Source organism: Manis javanica, chromosome 3, assembly GCF_040802235.1.
Source record: "Manis javanica isolate MJ-LG chromosome 3, MJ_LKY, whole genome shotgun sequence".
In the NCBI taxonomy this organism is placed as follows: Eukaryota; Metazoa; Chordata; class Mammalia; order Pholidota; family Manidae; genus Manis; species Manis javanica.
In genome coordinates, this window is record NC_133158.1 from 153,412,025 (window position 1) to 153,429,259 (window position 17,235).

Sequence of the window (17,235 nt, forward strand, 5' to 3'; positions counted from 1 at the left end):
ACGAAATTGAAGCAGTAATCAAAAAACTACCCAAGAACAAAACCACCGGGCCAGATGGATTTACCTCGGAATTTTATTAGACATACAGAGAAGACATAATACCCAACTTCAAGCTCTACTACAAAGCCACAGTAATCAAGACAATTTGGTACTGGCACAAGAACAGAGCCACAGACCAGTGGAACAGAATAGAGACTCCAAACATTAACCCAAATATATATGGTCAATTAATATTCGATAAAGGAGCCAGGGACATACAATGGGGAAACGACAGTCTCTGCAACAGCTGGTGTTGGCAAAACTGGACAACTACATGTAAGAGAATGGGACTGGATTACTGTCTGACTCCATACACAAAAGTAAACTCGAAATGGATCAAAGACCTGAATGTAAGTCATAAAATCATAAAACTCTTAGAAAAAAACATAGGCAAAAATCTCTTAGACATAAACATGAGCGACTTCTTCATGAACATATCTCCGCGGGCCAGGGAAACAAAAGCAAAAATGAACAAGTGGTACTATATCAAGCTGAAAAGCTTCTGTACAGCAAAGGACACCATCAATAGAACAAAAAGGTATCCTACAGTATGGGAGAATATATTCATAAATGAAAGATCCGATAAAGGGCTAACATCCAAAATATATAAAGAGCTCATGCACCTCAACAAACAAAAAGCAAATAATCCAATTAAAAAATAGGCAGAGGAGCTGAATAGACAGTTCTCTAAAGAAGAAATTCAGATGGCCAACAGACACATGAAAAGATGCTCCACATCGCTAATCATCAGAGAAATGAAAATTAAAACCACAATGAGATATCACCTCACACCAGTAAGGATCGCCACCATCCAAAAGACAAACAACAACAAATGTCGGCGAGGTTGTGGAGAAAGGGGAACCCTTCACCTGTGGTGAAGGGGGGAGTCTAGTAAACATAATATTCTTCATGTAATTGTAGATTAATGATACCAAATTAAACATAATAAATAAATAAATAAATAAATAAATAAATAAATAAATAAATAAAGTACCGACAGAATGTGAACTTATGCTCACCAGAAGTCATAAACTGGAAAGCTCACAGCAGCATAACTCATAACAGCCCCATACTGCTGGTGGGAATGTAAATTAGTTCAACCATTGTAGAAAGCAGTATGGAGATTCCTCAAAATGCTCAAAATAGAAATACCATTTGACCCAGGAATTCCACTCCTAGGAATTTACCCTAAGAATGCAGCAGCCAAGTTTGAAAAAGACAGATGGACCCCTATGTTTATTGCAGCACTACTTAGAATAGCCAAGAAATGGAAGCAACCTAAATGTCCATCAGTAGATGAATGGATAAAGAAGATGTGGTACATATACACAATGGAATAGTATTCAGTCATAAGAAGAAAACAAATCCTACCATTTGCAACAACACTGATGGAGCTAGAGGGTATTATGCTCAGTGAAATAAGCCAGGCAGAGAAAGACAAGTACCAAATGATTTCACTCATATGTGGAGTACAAGAACAAAGAAAAACTGAAGGAACAAAACAGCAGCATAATCACAGAACCCAAGAATGGACTAACAGTTACCAAAGGGAAAGGGACTGAGTAGGATGGGTGGGAAGGGAGGTACAAGGGCAGGGAAAAAGAAAGGGGATATTACAATTAGCATGTGTAATGTGGGCAGGGGGCACGGGGAGGGCTGTACAACAGAGAAGATGAGGAGGTATTCTGCAGCATCTTACTACGCTGATGGACAGTGAGTGTAATGGGGTTTGTGGGGAGGACTTGGTGAAGGGGGGAATCTAGTAAACATAATGTTCTTCATGTAACTGTAGATTAATGATACAAAATAAAAATAATAAATAAATAAATAAATAAATAAAGCACCAACAGAATGTGAACTTATGCTTGCCAGAAGTCATAAACTGGAAAGCTCACAGCAGCATAACTCATAACAGCCCCAAACTGGAAGCTACCCAAGTACCCATCAACAGAATAATCAATCAATAAACTGGTATATGCAGACAATGAATACTATACAGCAACAAGATCACACAATCTACAACTCCACACAGCAAAAAGATGAAAGAAACCAGATATAAAAGAGTGTATGTTATATGATTCTATTTACATAAAGGACAAAGCTAATCAATATACAGGACAGATGACAGAACAGGGATTCAGGGTAGGCAGTGACAGGAAGTCAGGGAGGACTGGACAAAAGGGGAGTTTCCTGGGGGCTGCTAATATATACTTTAATAATAATTTTTAAAAAGACACTAAATAAAAGAAATATTTGGAAAAAATACTGCTTGATACTCTCCATAATCATCCTTCAAATTCAAGTTCCTTCATCAGGTCAGTGATGTTTTTAAATACATACTTTCTGAAATGCAAAGCAACAAAAGGTTTTTGTACTGTTCCTTCAAAGGCAATGAATGACCCCAGACTCTATGAAAGTTGCTTAAGAGGCATCACTTTTCAGAGGAAAAGACTCCCATGTTTTCTTAGCATTTGAGATCTTCCATTTTCTGCAGACATTCTGGATGGGTAGCTTTCAAGGAAGCATCTTCCTGACTCAGCCTGAGTGTCCAAAGAACCTCAGCCCCCGGGGGGGTGTCTATTGTCTAAGACAGCATCTAACTGCCGAGAAGCTGCTCTGCTCCTCTCCACACCATCCTTGCCTGGAAAACTAGTGGGGCTTCAAGTGACAGTTACCTCTCATGGGACATCTAAATCCCTGGATGCTTCTCAGGCAATGTTGGGCGGCAGCCACAGTCCTACCTGACCTTCTGACTGAGTCTCTTGACCTTATTTTTCTCTCCATATAGGATTTTGCCTGCACTTCTGACAGAATGATTGATGTGACCTAGCTCTGAACCTTATACCAAGTTTTCTTTGAAACTGTATGTTCAGCTTATTTCCACTATATCGGATTTTCTGATTTAAGAAAATGAGAACCACATGCTGCTTGGGACTCAGCCTGAATGGTGGCCACCTCCCTGGGTTATGCTTACATCCCCACTTGTCCTACTTTCTTGTTCTCTTCATACTTGTTGGGGAGGGGGGACCTTCCTGTTTTCCCAGGTGTGTCCCCTAATCCACTCTGGGCCAGCTGTGATACTGCAGGGTTAAAGATTTCCCCTCTGTTTTCCCTACCTGCCAGGTAATTACCACTTAGAACTGGAAATACAACAACCCCATGTCTAAGTTGTAGACATCAATAATCAAAATGAAGCCTAAAAATAGATTCCATCCAATTTTTGGTAATTTCCTCAGGAAACGGGATTTTCAAATTGATGTGTCCTTGTTTTCAATTCCATTCTATAAATTAGCGTATGGAAAGTCAGTTACCTCACTTAATAAATTCAGTATCTTTCCTAATTTTTTTTAAAAGGGGAAGAAGCAACTAAGTAAAACATGTCCTATTTTGTCTTGAAGAACCAAGACCCATATTCATAAAATTCTCATTAAAATACAAATAAAATGCTATAAAGTCAATAAGCTGCACATATCTTTGTGAAGTAAACTCCCAGTGAAATCTGCTTGTCAGAGATGCTCCAAGGGTAGGGCTTTACATGGTTTTCCAGGATATTCTGCTGGAATTAGGAGGGAGAGAGAAATGGGGTAACAGGAAATCAAAGTAAAGTGGTTATGCTCATCTATGCTAAGGAGTTTATCTAGTCCAGACTGCAATAATCCCCTCAGTAATACAATGTTGAAGGATTCCAGGATTTCACAACTAAAAATGTCAGGACTAATTACATTATTATTGGTATTCACACCCCTCTTTGTCAACTCTTAGAAACAAAGCCAATCCAAGCCAGCTGGCACAGTGTTCTCAAAGTTCCACCCCTGGATCAATAACATCAGCATCATCCAGAAATTGTTAGAAACAAACATTCTCAGAACCACCTCAGACCCATAAAGTCAAATCTCTGGGGGTCAATGCCATGAGTCATATCTAGGTCATGCCAATCATTCTGTCGGAAGTCCAGGCAAAAGTCCTGTATGGAGAGAAAAATAAGGTCAAGAGACTCAGGCTGCCATGCCAAGCCTTCTAGATAATTCTGATGCATGCTCAAGTTTGACAACCACTACTTGAATTCATCCCCCCATCCCAACACATAGAAACATCAGGAGCCACTACTTCTGTATGGAGTCATACTGGAGTCTCTCCTACTTGCTCCACAGCCCATCCAGGGTATGAGACATCATTCTCCACCTCTCTTAACCAGAGCAGGGGAGAGACTCCTAATTGTTCCTCCAGATCCATTCCTTCCTTATCTCTCCTACTAATACAATCACCACCCACCCCCACATAGCCACAGCTTCTAGCAGGCCATAGGGCTTTCCAGTGAGAATTGACATGTCTAATCATCTCTTGCCTCTAGATACGGCCCTGCAAATAATTAGTTTGAACAGAGAGTACATAAAAGGAAGTGATATATTCAACTTCCAGATTCTATCTTTAAAAGGCAACACAAAACCACCTGATTGCCTCCTCTTCCTCTCCCTGTTCTCCAGCTGGAACACTAATAGGGCATCTGGCCATGAGGATGAGGACCACCCTGCTCTGGTGGAGCAACTAGACAGACAAAATTTGGGTCTTTGGATGCTCCTATATCAGAACTGCTTCCAGAACCTAAACCACTTTCTTCTGGGCTGTTAAGAGAGAGAAACGAATACACTGTGATTTTGTTTTTACTACTATGTTTCTCTTTGTTACAACCTAGCCTGTCCCTTCCTTAGAGCCCACAGCATCCTTCCTAGAACTTCAATCCTATTTCCTTTCCTAAGACTGAGATTTCATGCACTCATTCTGTAAAACCACCTCTTATATGTATTTCCATCCAAGACAGTTGCCACTTCCCACAAAAGCATCTACTTCCAGGAACGATGGGCTAGATAACTTGAATCAACTTTCCCACTGAGGACCTCTCTAAAAGTCAGACACATTGTACTTACATATTTTTTTTATACTCTACTTAAAGGCATTGGAGAGGTAGCAAAGCAGTTAAAATAACTAAATAAAATAACAGATGAGAGAAATCCAAAGAGGGGCATTTGGGCTTGCCTTTTCCCCTGGGCATTTGCCAATTCTAGAAAAGGTAACTGAAGCTAAGAAAGACTGACAGCCTTGAATGTGCTAAGGGAATATTTTACATGAGTCAAAGCCCATTAAATACAGGAGAGCAGTGCTGGTAATCACCCCCTCCCCACCTCCACCCCACTTGAGATTGGGGCACCAAAGGCTGCATTCCAAGCATAGGGTGCAGTGGAAGCAGAATAAAGAGCATTGAATCATGGTAATCGCTGAAATTGGATTAAGGTGATCCTGATTTATGACCACAAGCAGGTTCCTTCCTGAAGCAAATGTAATTCCTCTCCAAAGAAAGATTATAGAAGTAATTTCAGGTTTAGGATTATATAATTTTTTTCAGATAACAATGTCTAGCACATGATAAAAAAAATAATCAGGTCTTAAAAGAGACAAGACTACATGAAAGATGATGCCAACAACAAAATGAGCAGAAAAAGAAACAAGAGGAACAGACTGAGAGGGCTCTCGGCACTGGAGCATCAGGCATAGACTTAAAAATAACCGTACTTACAATATGAAAGTGGACAAAAGACCAGGCAGAATTTCAACAGGGGATTCAAAAACATAAAAAGGACAGAGCAGATTGTATATTTTTTTCTAGAATTTCTAGAATATCCAAATAGAATTAGAAATTGCCTAGAATTAGGAAACCACGTGCACCTCCCATTTATGGAGAGAGGTTTTGAGAGATCATCCTCATCTAAATCTCACGAAAGCGGTTTCCCAGAAGAAAAAGGAATTGAGAGAAGAAATGCTGGCCCACTTAAAGCAATCACTGTCCACCAGAGGGCTTCATTAACTACTAGTAAGAGAAAGAACAGGAAAGCTTACATTATTCAACAAGGGGAAACATAAACATCCACGAAGTTGCCAATAAAATTCATCCCTAGTATAGAACTTTAGCAACCTAGAGCTTTCTGCATGCTGCCACGCTCCGTTGTTTTGTTTCTGGAAATCCCAGACCCCATCTGCTTATAACTGTTCCATTCTGTACTGACATCCAAGCTCCCACACACAACTTTTTCACTGAGGCATCCAATGTAAAGAGCTTCTGGTTCAACAAATGGGTTGATGGGACAGGCCAGACCAAGCCCTTGGGCACTGCAGCGCCCCCCACCCGGAGACCTGCAGTTATTCCTTGCCCTCTGTGAACAGCAGAACACATTTCCCCTTCTTTCTCTACCCTTTTCCCCCAGCCTTCTCTCTACTACCCAACACCCACTCAATAAACTCAAAGGGTGGGAAGGAGGGCAGCTTTCCAGGCTGCTGTGAAGCCTGAGACATTTAGACGGAGAGGGGATTTCCTCCCACCTCCTGTGGGTAGGGACATCCCAGAGGGCTATGGTTAACAGGGAAGGAGACATAGTCCTCCAGGCCATAAGCTGGGTATGGAAGCTCCTCCGCATAATGTATTTAACTTTAAAAATTACTTGGGTTATATTGTAAATATATATTTGCTGCAAAAATATCCAGATAGAGGTGTACATAGAGCTGAAGTTGAAGGATTTCTTCCCAGCCCCAACCCCCACAACTCATTCCTATTCCCCAGGGGTATTTGTTTCTAAAAGTAAAAAAAAAAAAGCCCTCTCCTGTACCTGAGTGTATACATGTGTGCATTCATCTCCATCTGAACCTAGGGCACTGCCACACCTGAGGGCTATCAAATGTGTGTCTATTCACTTCTTTAGAGAAATTCTAGCTACTGCACTCTGTAGGTCAGAACAGAAAATCACCTTTAACTCAGTCACCTATTGTCATATAACAAACCACCCCAAACTTAGGGAATTTAAAAACAAAACGGAAAACTCACCATTTTACTTCGTTTACATTCTGTAATTCAGCGGGGCAGTTCTTCTGATTGGGGCCAGGCGGCTCACTCTGTGGTCAGTTGGTGGGTGGCCAGTGCTCTCACAGTCAACTGGTTGGCAGAACTGGTTGGTGCAGGGCCCTCAAGCTGCAGCAGCTTGTCCCGGCCCCCTCCGTCCCATCCTCCAGCAGGTTAGCCCGGATCGCAGCAGCCAAAATAGGCAAGACTCCCAATGCTTGGGGCTTCCGCTTACGTCATGTTTGCTAATGCCCCATTGGCTAAATCAAGTCACATGACCAAACCCAGGTTCAAGAAGCCGAGAAATGAACTCCACCTCTTGATGAGAGAAGTAGCAAAGTTACATTGCAAAGGAGTGTGCCTACAGGCAAGGAAGAAATTTGTAGCCATCTATTCAATTCACCAGACTCCCAAGGGAATGCATGGGCACCGAGGAATTCCTCGGGACTTCTCTATTAGAAGCCGTAACTAACCTGGCCAGAAGGGCAAATAACTCCAAGGTCTAGGGGAAAGGCACACACCTTTTTCAGATCCTTTGTGCTCTAGATGTTTAAGGGAAATGCTCCTTCAAGTGGGAGACATAGGGAGAGAAGGCAGACAGGGGTCCGGGATCTGCAATGTGGTGGGTACCAGGACCTGGTGGCAGCTAAGATGGGAACAGACTGGCCTAAGAGCCTTATCTTTACCCACCCAGGGGCACTTTGCTACTAGGAAATAGATTATCCTTTCTAGAAAGCTCAGAATGCAGCCTCTGCAGGTGAGTCCACTTACGTGATTAATTGGGAAAAGAAACTGACTATTTTCACACTGATTATGGAGTTTGTATTAATTATACATATTTTAGTTAATATTTAATCATTAAAGCTCATTCTAATGTGTTTACTTTGTGAAATTTGCCACACTGTATGCTGACCATTTGTGCACTTTTCTACATGTGTGGTTTAATTTAAAATTTGCATTTTTTAAAATTGCCCCACATTGATCATAATATTGTCAAGGACACATGGAATCTTTGTGATGTTGAGAAGCTAACATCACCCTGGGAGCCAGGTGACTTGAGTCTTCATGCTGCCACCAACTAGTTCTGGGCTGAGATAGACCAGCAAGCTTCTCTGAGCCAAAGTTGTTCACCTGTGAAGCAAGGGGTTAAGTTATATGAAAAACTCATTTACTTTTATGTGATCCATCTACTTTCATGAAGTACATACTAGACCTTCAGGACACATTGAAGGACGAGGTAGAAATATTTCCTGCCTTGGTGGGACTAACAATTTAGTAACTAGAAACAGACAAATACAAAAGCAGAGATTGCCAATGAACTGTGTCTTCTGAAAGGAGTAGCACAGGAGCAATGGGGGTGTTACGGGAGCCCCCTGGAAATCAGGAAGGATGAATAGGTGTTGACCAGGTGAGGCACAGCAGAAGAGCACACAGGCAGTAGAAACAGTGTGCTCTAAGTCCTGAGGGAGAGATGGCATGACAGATTCAAGGGACACAATGACTTTCCACAGGACTTAAACACAGAGAGTAAAGATTGCACAAGACACAGCTGGAGAAGTAGGAGCCAGCAGCTTATTAAATCAGACTCCACCTGAATGTGGGCTGACCTATTCACCATAGAAGTCACTGGTGGGACAGGGTGAACATGGAAATACCACCCAGAAACCTGAAACACACTCAAAGGGCCTCTCCTATACTAACAGGTCATATGCCTATTCTCTTCATTAAACCCATGCTAGGATATAAAGCAAGACTTTCAACCCATGGCAAACTATTCTTGCACATCCAAGGCCTGGTGCATTATCAACACTTGAGTTCAAGAATGAAAAAAAAATCTACAATCCGGAAAATGGAGTAAAGAGAAAACTCACACATCTCTCCCCTACTCAAAGGTGTTGTACCTCTACCATTTTCCCACACATAACATTCATATAGGGTCAGCTCATTTGTTAAGCTGCTCATTTGCTGAAACCTGGGACAGTAAGGAGCTAACAAATGGAGGAGAGTCTGACTCGGCAAAGAGTTTACAATCAAACTGCCACTCCTTTCTCAGCCTATAAATACACATGAGTATTTGTTGTCCATACCTATCAAATCTCTCTTTTCTTGACCTTCTCACTTATTTTGGGAGTCATTGACAAGCTTTGAACAACGTATCTAAAAGGTTGCCTCCATCCACAGACATTTATCACATTCTAATTGCAAGACAATGAGCAATGAAAAATGTAAATAGGTAATGCAATACTTACCATGTGCCAGGAGCTGCTCTAAGTTATCACATATATTGACTCATTGGACCTTCATGACTAGCCTATCAAACAGGTACAAAGAATATTAGTGCCCACTTCATGGGCTTGCCAAGATTAAATGTTTTTCCCATTTTACAGATGTGGAGTCTGAGGCACAGAGAAGGTAGTTGTCTTAGGTCATATAGCTTGTCAGTTCTGAGATTGGGATTTAAACACAAGTAGTTTTGCTCCTTGAATCCATGCCCCGCACCGTTTCACTTTTGTCCTTCATAATAACACCAGTCTATGTGTTCTGATGCAGCTACAAAGTGCTCTGGGAAGACCTGGACAATGGTCGGGGGAGACTGCAAGGGAAGGCACACTTGAGTAGGCTGTGGCAGCCATGAAAACATCCTGCTTCTCTCCTGCTGCTGCAGCAGGTGGAGGGCAACTCACTGGCTGCCATCTGAACCCCCCACCACATTCACCATATGGCCCTATGGTCTGAGGCAGCTCTCAGTCAAGAACTCAGTGCAGAATGGATACCAGGCAGAGATGCACCTGCAAGATGCAGACTCCCAGACAGGTGGCTTAGGCTCAGGGACCCCAGGGCAGCTTTGCCAAATTTCCACAGAACTGGGCTGCTGGCTAACACTTCTCACCATACCTTTCTTCCTTCCTTCCCCCTTCTCCTCCACAGGGTTCAGACCTGCAATGCAATTGGATGACTCCCCCACCTCTTCCAGCTCCTTCTCTCCATTTTTCTCTCACAGGCCTTTTCCCCATCTTGGCATTTACTCCTTGAAGGGCCCAAACTACACAAAGAGCATGAAGGATGAGCAAACTTCTGCCCTGTTATGGAAACTGCCCTTACAAACATGATCTCACCACCAAGATCTGGTCACCTTTTCCCAGACCGTGGTCGTCACTTCCGGCACAACAGCTCACTTGAACCCTTGGCTCTTTTGTTTTCCTCAAGGTGGTGTTCAGACTGAATGTCTGTGTCCCCCCCATAATTCATTATATTGAAGCCTTAACCTGGTGGTGGGTGACTGTATTTGGAGATGGGCCTCTAAGGAAGTATTAAGGTTAAATGAGGTATAAGAGGGGGACCTGATACAACAAGATGAGTGCCTTTATAAAAGGAGACACCAGATATCTGTCCCCTCACCACCCCATCCCCATGCTCCTGCAGCAGGGAAGGAAAGGCCAAGTGCAAGCTCAGCCAGAAGGCAGCTGTCTGCAAGACAAGAAGAGAGCTCTCAAAAGAAACCAGAATTGCCAGCCCCTTGACCATGCCTTCTGGCCTTTACAACTGTGAGGAAATTAATTTTTAGGATGAATCTAGCTGAACAGACTGATCTCATTGAATGTAGTAGTTTAATTTAAAATGTAAATCACACCTTGCCCAAAGCCCTCCGGTGAATGGCTCCCCATCTCACTCAGAGGAAAAGCCAAGGGCCTTACACAATTGATCGCTTGTTTCCTCCACTCCAGCCACACTGGTCTCTGCCATGACTAGAACACTTCAAAGATCCCCCTGGCCAGCTCCCTCATGTTCCTCAGGCCTCTGCACAAATGTCACCCTACTTAGGAAGGTCTTCTGTGCCCACCTGTATAAAAAAGCAACTGTAGCAGATACAAGCCCCGGCCCGGCGGGACCCGAGCGCCCCTCCCCCCGGCTCCCGGCGGGTGGAGAGAAACCGGAGCAGTTTTTTTTTTTGGCGAGCGCTTTTTGGAAGCCTTAGAGGGACGGGCCCCCGTTGCTGGGGAGGCAGGGTGGCGGGACCGGTGAGGAGGTGCCTGGGAACAGCGCCGGAGGACAAAGAATATCCCGCGTTTCTCCCTGCGAGACCTGGGGGCGGGTGCCTGAGACCGGTGCCTGAGGACGGAGGAGGTCGCGCGTTTTTCCCCTTTTTTTTTTTCTCTTTTTGGCAAGCGCTTTTTGGAAGCCTTGAAGGGACGGGGACCCCAGTGCTAGGGAGGCACGGTGGCGGGACTGGTGAGCGGGTGGCTGGGACCGGCGCCTGAGGACAAAGAATATCCCCCGTTTTTCCCTGCGGGACCGGTGGGCGGGTGCCTGAGACCGGCACTTGAGGACAGAGGAAATCGCGCGTTTTTCCCCTTTTTTTTTTCTCTTTTCTGCGAGTGCTTTTTGGAAGCCTAAAAGGGACAGGGACCCCGGTGCTAGGGAGGCAGGGCGGCGGGACTGGTGAGCGGGTGCCTGGGACCGGCACCTGAGGACAAAGAATATCCCGCATTTTTCCCTGTGGGACCGGTGGGTGGGTGCCTGAGACCAGCACCTGAGGACGGAAGAAATCGCGCGTTTTTCCCCTTTTTTTTCTCTCTTTTTGCCAAGTGCTTTTTGGAAGCCTTGAAGGGACAGGGACCCCGGTGCTAGGGAGGCAGGGCGGCAGGACTGGTGAGCGGGTGCGTGGGACCAGTGCCTGAGGACAAAGAATATTGAGCGTTCCTTCCCTGCGGGACCGGTGGGTGGGTGCTTTTTGGAAGCCTTGAAAGGACAGGGACCCTGGTGCTAGGGAGACAGGGCAGCAGGACCAGTGCGCGGGTGCCTGGGACCGGCACCTGAGGAAAAAAAAAAAAATCGCGTGTTTTTTCTTTTTTTTTTCCTTTCTGTTCCCTCTCTCATTGTTGCTGTTGTTGTTTTGGTTTGGAGAGTGCTTTTTGGAAATCTTAAAGGGGCAGGACAGGTCACTTAGACCAGAAGCAGGGAATCTGGGGATCTCTGGGCACTCTAACCCCCTGGGCAGCAGGGAGCACAGAGGCCCCTTACGGAGATAAATAGTCTCCTGGCTGCTCCCCCTCTAACGGGGCTCCACCATTTTGGAGGAACAGCCCCAGACAGGCCAAGCCCACAGCAACAGTGGAGATAAACCCCAAAGCAACTGGGCAGGAAGCAGAAGCCCTGTCTGCGCACAGCTGCCCAGCACAAGCCACTAGAGGTCGCTATTCTCCCAGGAAAAGGCTACAAAACAACAAGAAGGGAAGCTCTTCCAGCGGTCACTTGTACCAGCTCTGCAGACTATCTCTATCACCATGAAAAGGCAAAACTACAGGCAGACAAAGATCACAGAGACAACACCTGAGAAGGAGACAGACCTAACTAGTCCTCCTGAAAAAGAATTCAAAATAAAAATCATGAACATGCTGACAGAGATGCAGAAAAAAATGCAAGAGCAATGGGATGAGATGCAGAGAAAAATGCAAGAGCAGTGGGATGAGATGCAGAGAAAAATGCAAGAGCAGTGGGATGAAGTCCGGAAGGAGATCACAGATGTCAGGAAAGAGATCACAGAAGTGAAACAATCCCTGGAAGGATTTATAAGCAGAATGGATAAGATGCAAGAGGCCATTGAAGGAATAGAAGCCAGAGAACAGGAACGTATAGAAGCTGACATAGAGAGAGATAAAAGGATCTCCAGGAATGAAACAACACTAAGAGAAATATGTGACCAATACAAAAGGAAAAACATTCGTATTATAGGGATACCAGAAGAGGAAGAAAGAGGAAAAGGGATAGAAAGGGTCTTTGAAGAAATAATTGCTGAAAACTTCCCCAAACTGGGGGAGGAAATAATCGAACAGACCATGGAATTATACAGAACCCCCAACAGAAAGGATCCAAGGAGGACAACACCAAGACACATAATAATTAAAATGGCAAGGATCAAGGACAAGGAAAGAGTTTTAAAGGCAGCTAGAGAGAAAAAGGTCACCTATAAAGGAAAACCAATCAGGCTAACATCAGACTTCTCAACAGAAACCCTACAGGCCAGAAGAGAATGGCATGATATACTTAATGCAATGAAACAGAAGGGCCTTGAACCAAGGATACTGTATCCAGCACGACTATCATTTAAATATGATGGTGGGATCAAACAATTCCCAGACAAGCAAAAGCTGAGGGAATTTGCTTCCCACAAACCACCTCTACAGGGCATCCTACAGGGACTGCTCTAGATGGGAGCACCCCTAAAAAGAGCACAGAACAAAACACACAACATATGAAGAAGGGAGGAGGAGGAATAAGAAGGGAGAGAAGAAAAGACTCTCCAGACAGTGTATATAACAGCTCAATAAGCGAGCTAAGTTAGGCAGTAAGATACTAAAGAAGCTAACCTTGAACCTTTGGTAACCACGAATCTAAAGCCTGCAATGGCAATAAGTACATATCTTTCAATAGTCACCCTAAATGTAAATGGACTTAATGCACCAATCAAAAGACATAGAGTAATAGAATGGATAAAAAAGCAAGACCCATCTATATGCTGCTTACAAGAAACTCACCTTAAACCCAAAGATAAGCATAGACTAAAAGTCAAGGGATGGAAAAACATATTTCAGGCAAACAACAGTGAGAAGAAAGCAGGGGTTGCAGTACTAATATCAGACAAAATAAACTTCAAAACAAAGAAAGTAACAAGAGATAAAGAAGGCCACTACATAATGATAAAGGGCTTAGTCCAACAAGAGGATATAACCATTCTAAATATATATGCACCCAATACAGGAGCACCAGCATATGTGAAGCAAATACTAACAGAACTAAAGAGGGAAATAGACTGCAATGCATTCATTGTAGGAGACTTCAACACACCACTCACCCCAAAGGATAGATCCACCGGGCAGAAAATAAGTAAAGACACACAGGCACTGAACAACACACTAGAACAGATGGACCTAATAGACATCTATAGAACTTTACATCCAAAAGCAACAGGATATACATTCTTCTCAAGTGCACATGGAACATTCTCTAGAATAGACCACATACTAGCTCACAAAAAGAGCCTCAGTAAATTCCACAATATTGAAATTCTACCAACCAATTTTTCAGACCACAAAGGTATGAAAGTAGAAATAAATTCTACAAAGAAAACAAAAAGGCTCACAAACACATGGAGGCTTAACAACATGCTACTAAATAATCAATGGATCAATGAACAAATCAAAATAGAGATCAAGGAATATATAGAAACAAATGACAACAACAACACTAAGCCCCAACTTCTGTGGGATGCAGCGAAAGCAGTCTTAAGAGGAAAGTATATAGCAATCCAGGCACACTTGAAGAAGGAAGAACAATCCCAAATGAATAGTCTAACATCACAATTATTAAAACTGGAAAAAGAAGAACAAATGAGGCCTAAAGTCAGCAGAAGGAGGGACATAATAAAGATCAGAGAAGAAATAAACAAAATTGAGAAGAATAAAACAATAGCAAAAATCAACGAAACCAAGAGCTGGTTCTTTGAGAAAATAAACAAAATAGATAAGCCTCTAGCCCAACTTATTAAGAGAAAAAGAGAGTCAACACAAATCAACATAATCAGAAATGAGAATGGAAAAATCACGACAGACTCCACAGAAATACAAAGAATTATTAAAGACTACTATGAAAACCTATATGCCAACAAGCTGGAAAACCTAGAAGAAATGGACAACTTCCTAGAAAAATACAACCTCCCAAGACTGACCAAGGAAGAAACACAAAAGTTAAACAAACCAATTACAAGCAAAGAAATTGAAACAGTAATCAAAAAACTACCCAAGAACAAAACCCCGGGGCCGGACGGATTTACCTCGGAATTTTATCAGACACACAGAGAAGACATAATACCCATTCTCCTTAAAGTGTTCCACAAAATAGAAGAAGAGGGAATACTCCCAAACTCATTCTATGAAGCCAACATCACCCTAATACCAAAACCAGGCAAAGACCCCACCAAAAAAGAAAATTACAGACCAATATCCCTGATGAACGTAGATGCAAAAATACTCAATAAAATATTAGCAAACAGAATTCAACAGTATATCAAAAGGATCATACACCATGACCAAGTGGGGTTCATCCCAGGGATGCAAGGATGGTACAACATTCGAAAATCCATCAACATCATCCACCACATCAACAAAAAGAAAGACAAAAACCACATGATCATCTCCATAGATGCTGAAAAAGCATTTGACAAAATTCAACATCCATTCATGATAAAAACTCTCAGCAAAATGGGAATAGAGGGCAAGTACCTCAACATAATAAAGGCCATATATGATAAACCCACAGCCAGCATTATACTGAACAGCGAGAAGCTGAAAGCATTTCCACTGAGATCGGGAACCAGACAGGGATGCCCACTCTCCCCACTGTTATTTAACATAGTACTGGAGGTCCTAGCCACGGCAATCAGACAAAACAAAGAAATACAAGGAATCCAGATTGGTAAAGAAGAAGTTAAACTGTCACTATTTGCAGATGATATGATACTGTACATAAAAAACCCTAAAGACTCCACTCCAAAACTACTAGAACTGATATCGGAATACAGCAAAGTTGCAGGATACAAAATCAACACACAGAAATCTGTAGCTTTCCTATACACTAACAACGAATCAATAGAAAGAGAAATCAGGAAAACAATTCCATTCACCATAGCATCAAAAAGAATAAAATACCTAGGAATAAACCTAACCAAGGAAGTGAAAGACTTATACTCTGAAAACTACAAGTCACTCTTAAGAGAAATTAAAGGGGACACTAATAAATGGAAACTCATCCCATGCTCATGGCTAGGAAGAATTAATATCGTCAAAATGGCCATCCTGCCAAAAGCAATATACAAATTTGATGCAATCCCTCTCAAATTACCAGCAACATTCTTCAATGAATTGGAACAAATAATTCAAAAATTCATATGGAAACACCAAAGACCCCGAATAGCCAAAGCAATCCTGAAAAAGAAGAATAAAGTAGGGGGGATCTCACTCCCCAACTTCAAGCTCTACTACAAAGCCATAGTAATCAAGACAATTTGGTACTGGCACAAGAACAGAGCCACAGACCAGTGGAACAGATTAGAGACCCCAGAAATTAACCCAAACATATATGGTCAATTAATATTTGATAAAGGAGCCATGGACATACAATGGCAAAATGACAGTCTCTTCAACAGATGGTGCTGGCAAAACTGGACAGCTACATGTAGGAGAATGAAACTGGACCATTGTCTAACCCCATATACAAAGGTAAACTCAAAATGGATCAAAGACCTGAATGTAAGTCACGAAACCATTAAACTCTTGGAAAAAAACATAGGCAAAAACCTCTTAGACATAAACATGAGTGATCTCTTCTTGAACATATCTCCCCGGGCAAGGAAAACAACAGCAAAAATGAGCAAGTGGGACTACATTAAGCTGAAAAGCTTCTGTACAGCGAAAGACACCATCAATAGAACAAAAAGGAACCCTACAGTATGGGAGAATATATTTGAAAATGACAGATCTGATAAAGGCTTGACGTCCAGAATATATAAAGAGCTCACACGCCTCAACAAACAAAAAACAAATAACCCAATTAAAAAATGGGCAGAGGAACTGAACAGACAGTTCTCCAAAAAAGAAATACAGATGGCCAAGAGACACATGAAAAGATGCTCCACATCGCTAATTATCAGAGAAATGCAAATTAAAACTACAATGAGGTATCACCTCACACCAGTAAGGATAGCTGCCATCCAAAAGACAAACAACAACAAATGTTGGCGAGGCTGTGGAGAAAGGGGAACCCTCCTACACTGCTGGTGGGAATGTAAATTAGTTCAACCATTGTGGAAAGCAGTATGGAGGTGCATCAAAATGCTCAAAACAGACCTACCATTTGACCCAGGAATTCCACTCCTAGGAATTTACCCTAAGAATGCAGCAATCAAGTTTGAGAAAGACAGATGCACTCCTATGTTTATCGCAGTACTATTTACAATAGCAAAGAATTGGAAGCAACCTAAATGTCCATCTGTAGATGAATGGATAAAGAAGATGTGGTACATATACACAATGGAATACTACTCAGCCATAAGAAGTGGAAAAATCCAACCATTTGCAGCAACATGGATGGAGCTGGAGAGTATTATGCTCAGTGAAATAAGCCAAGCGGAGAAAGAGAAATACCAAATGATTTCACTCATCTGAGGAGTATAGGAACAAAGGAAAAACTGAAGGAACAAAACAGCAGCAGAATTACAGAACCCAAAAATGGACTAACAGGTACCAAAGGGAAAG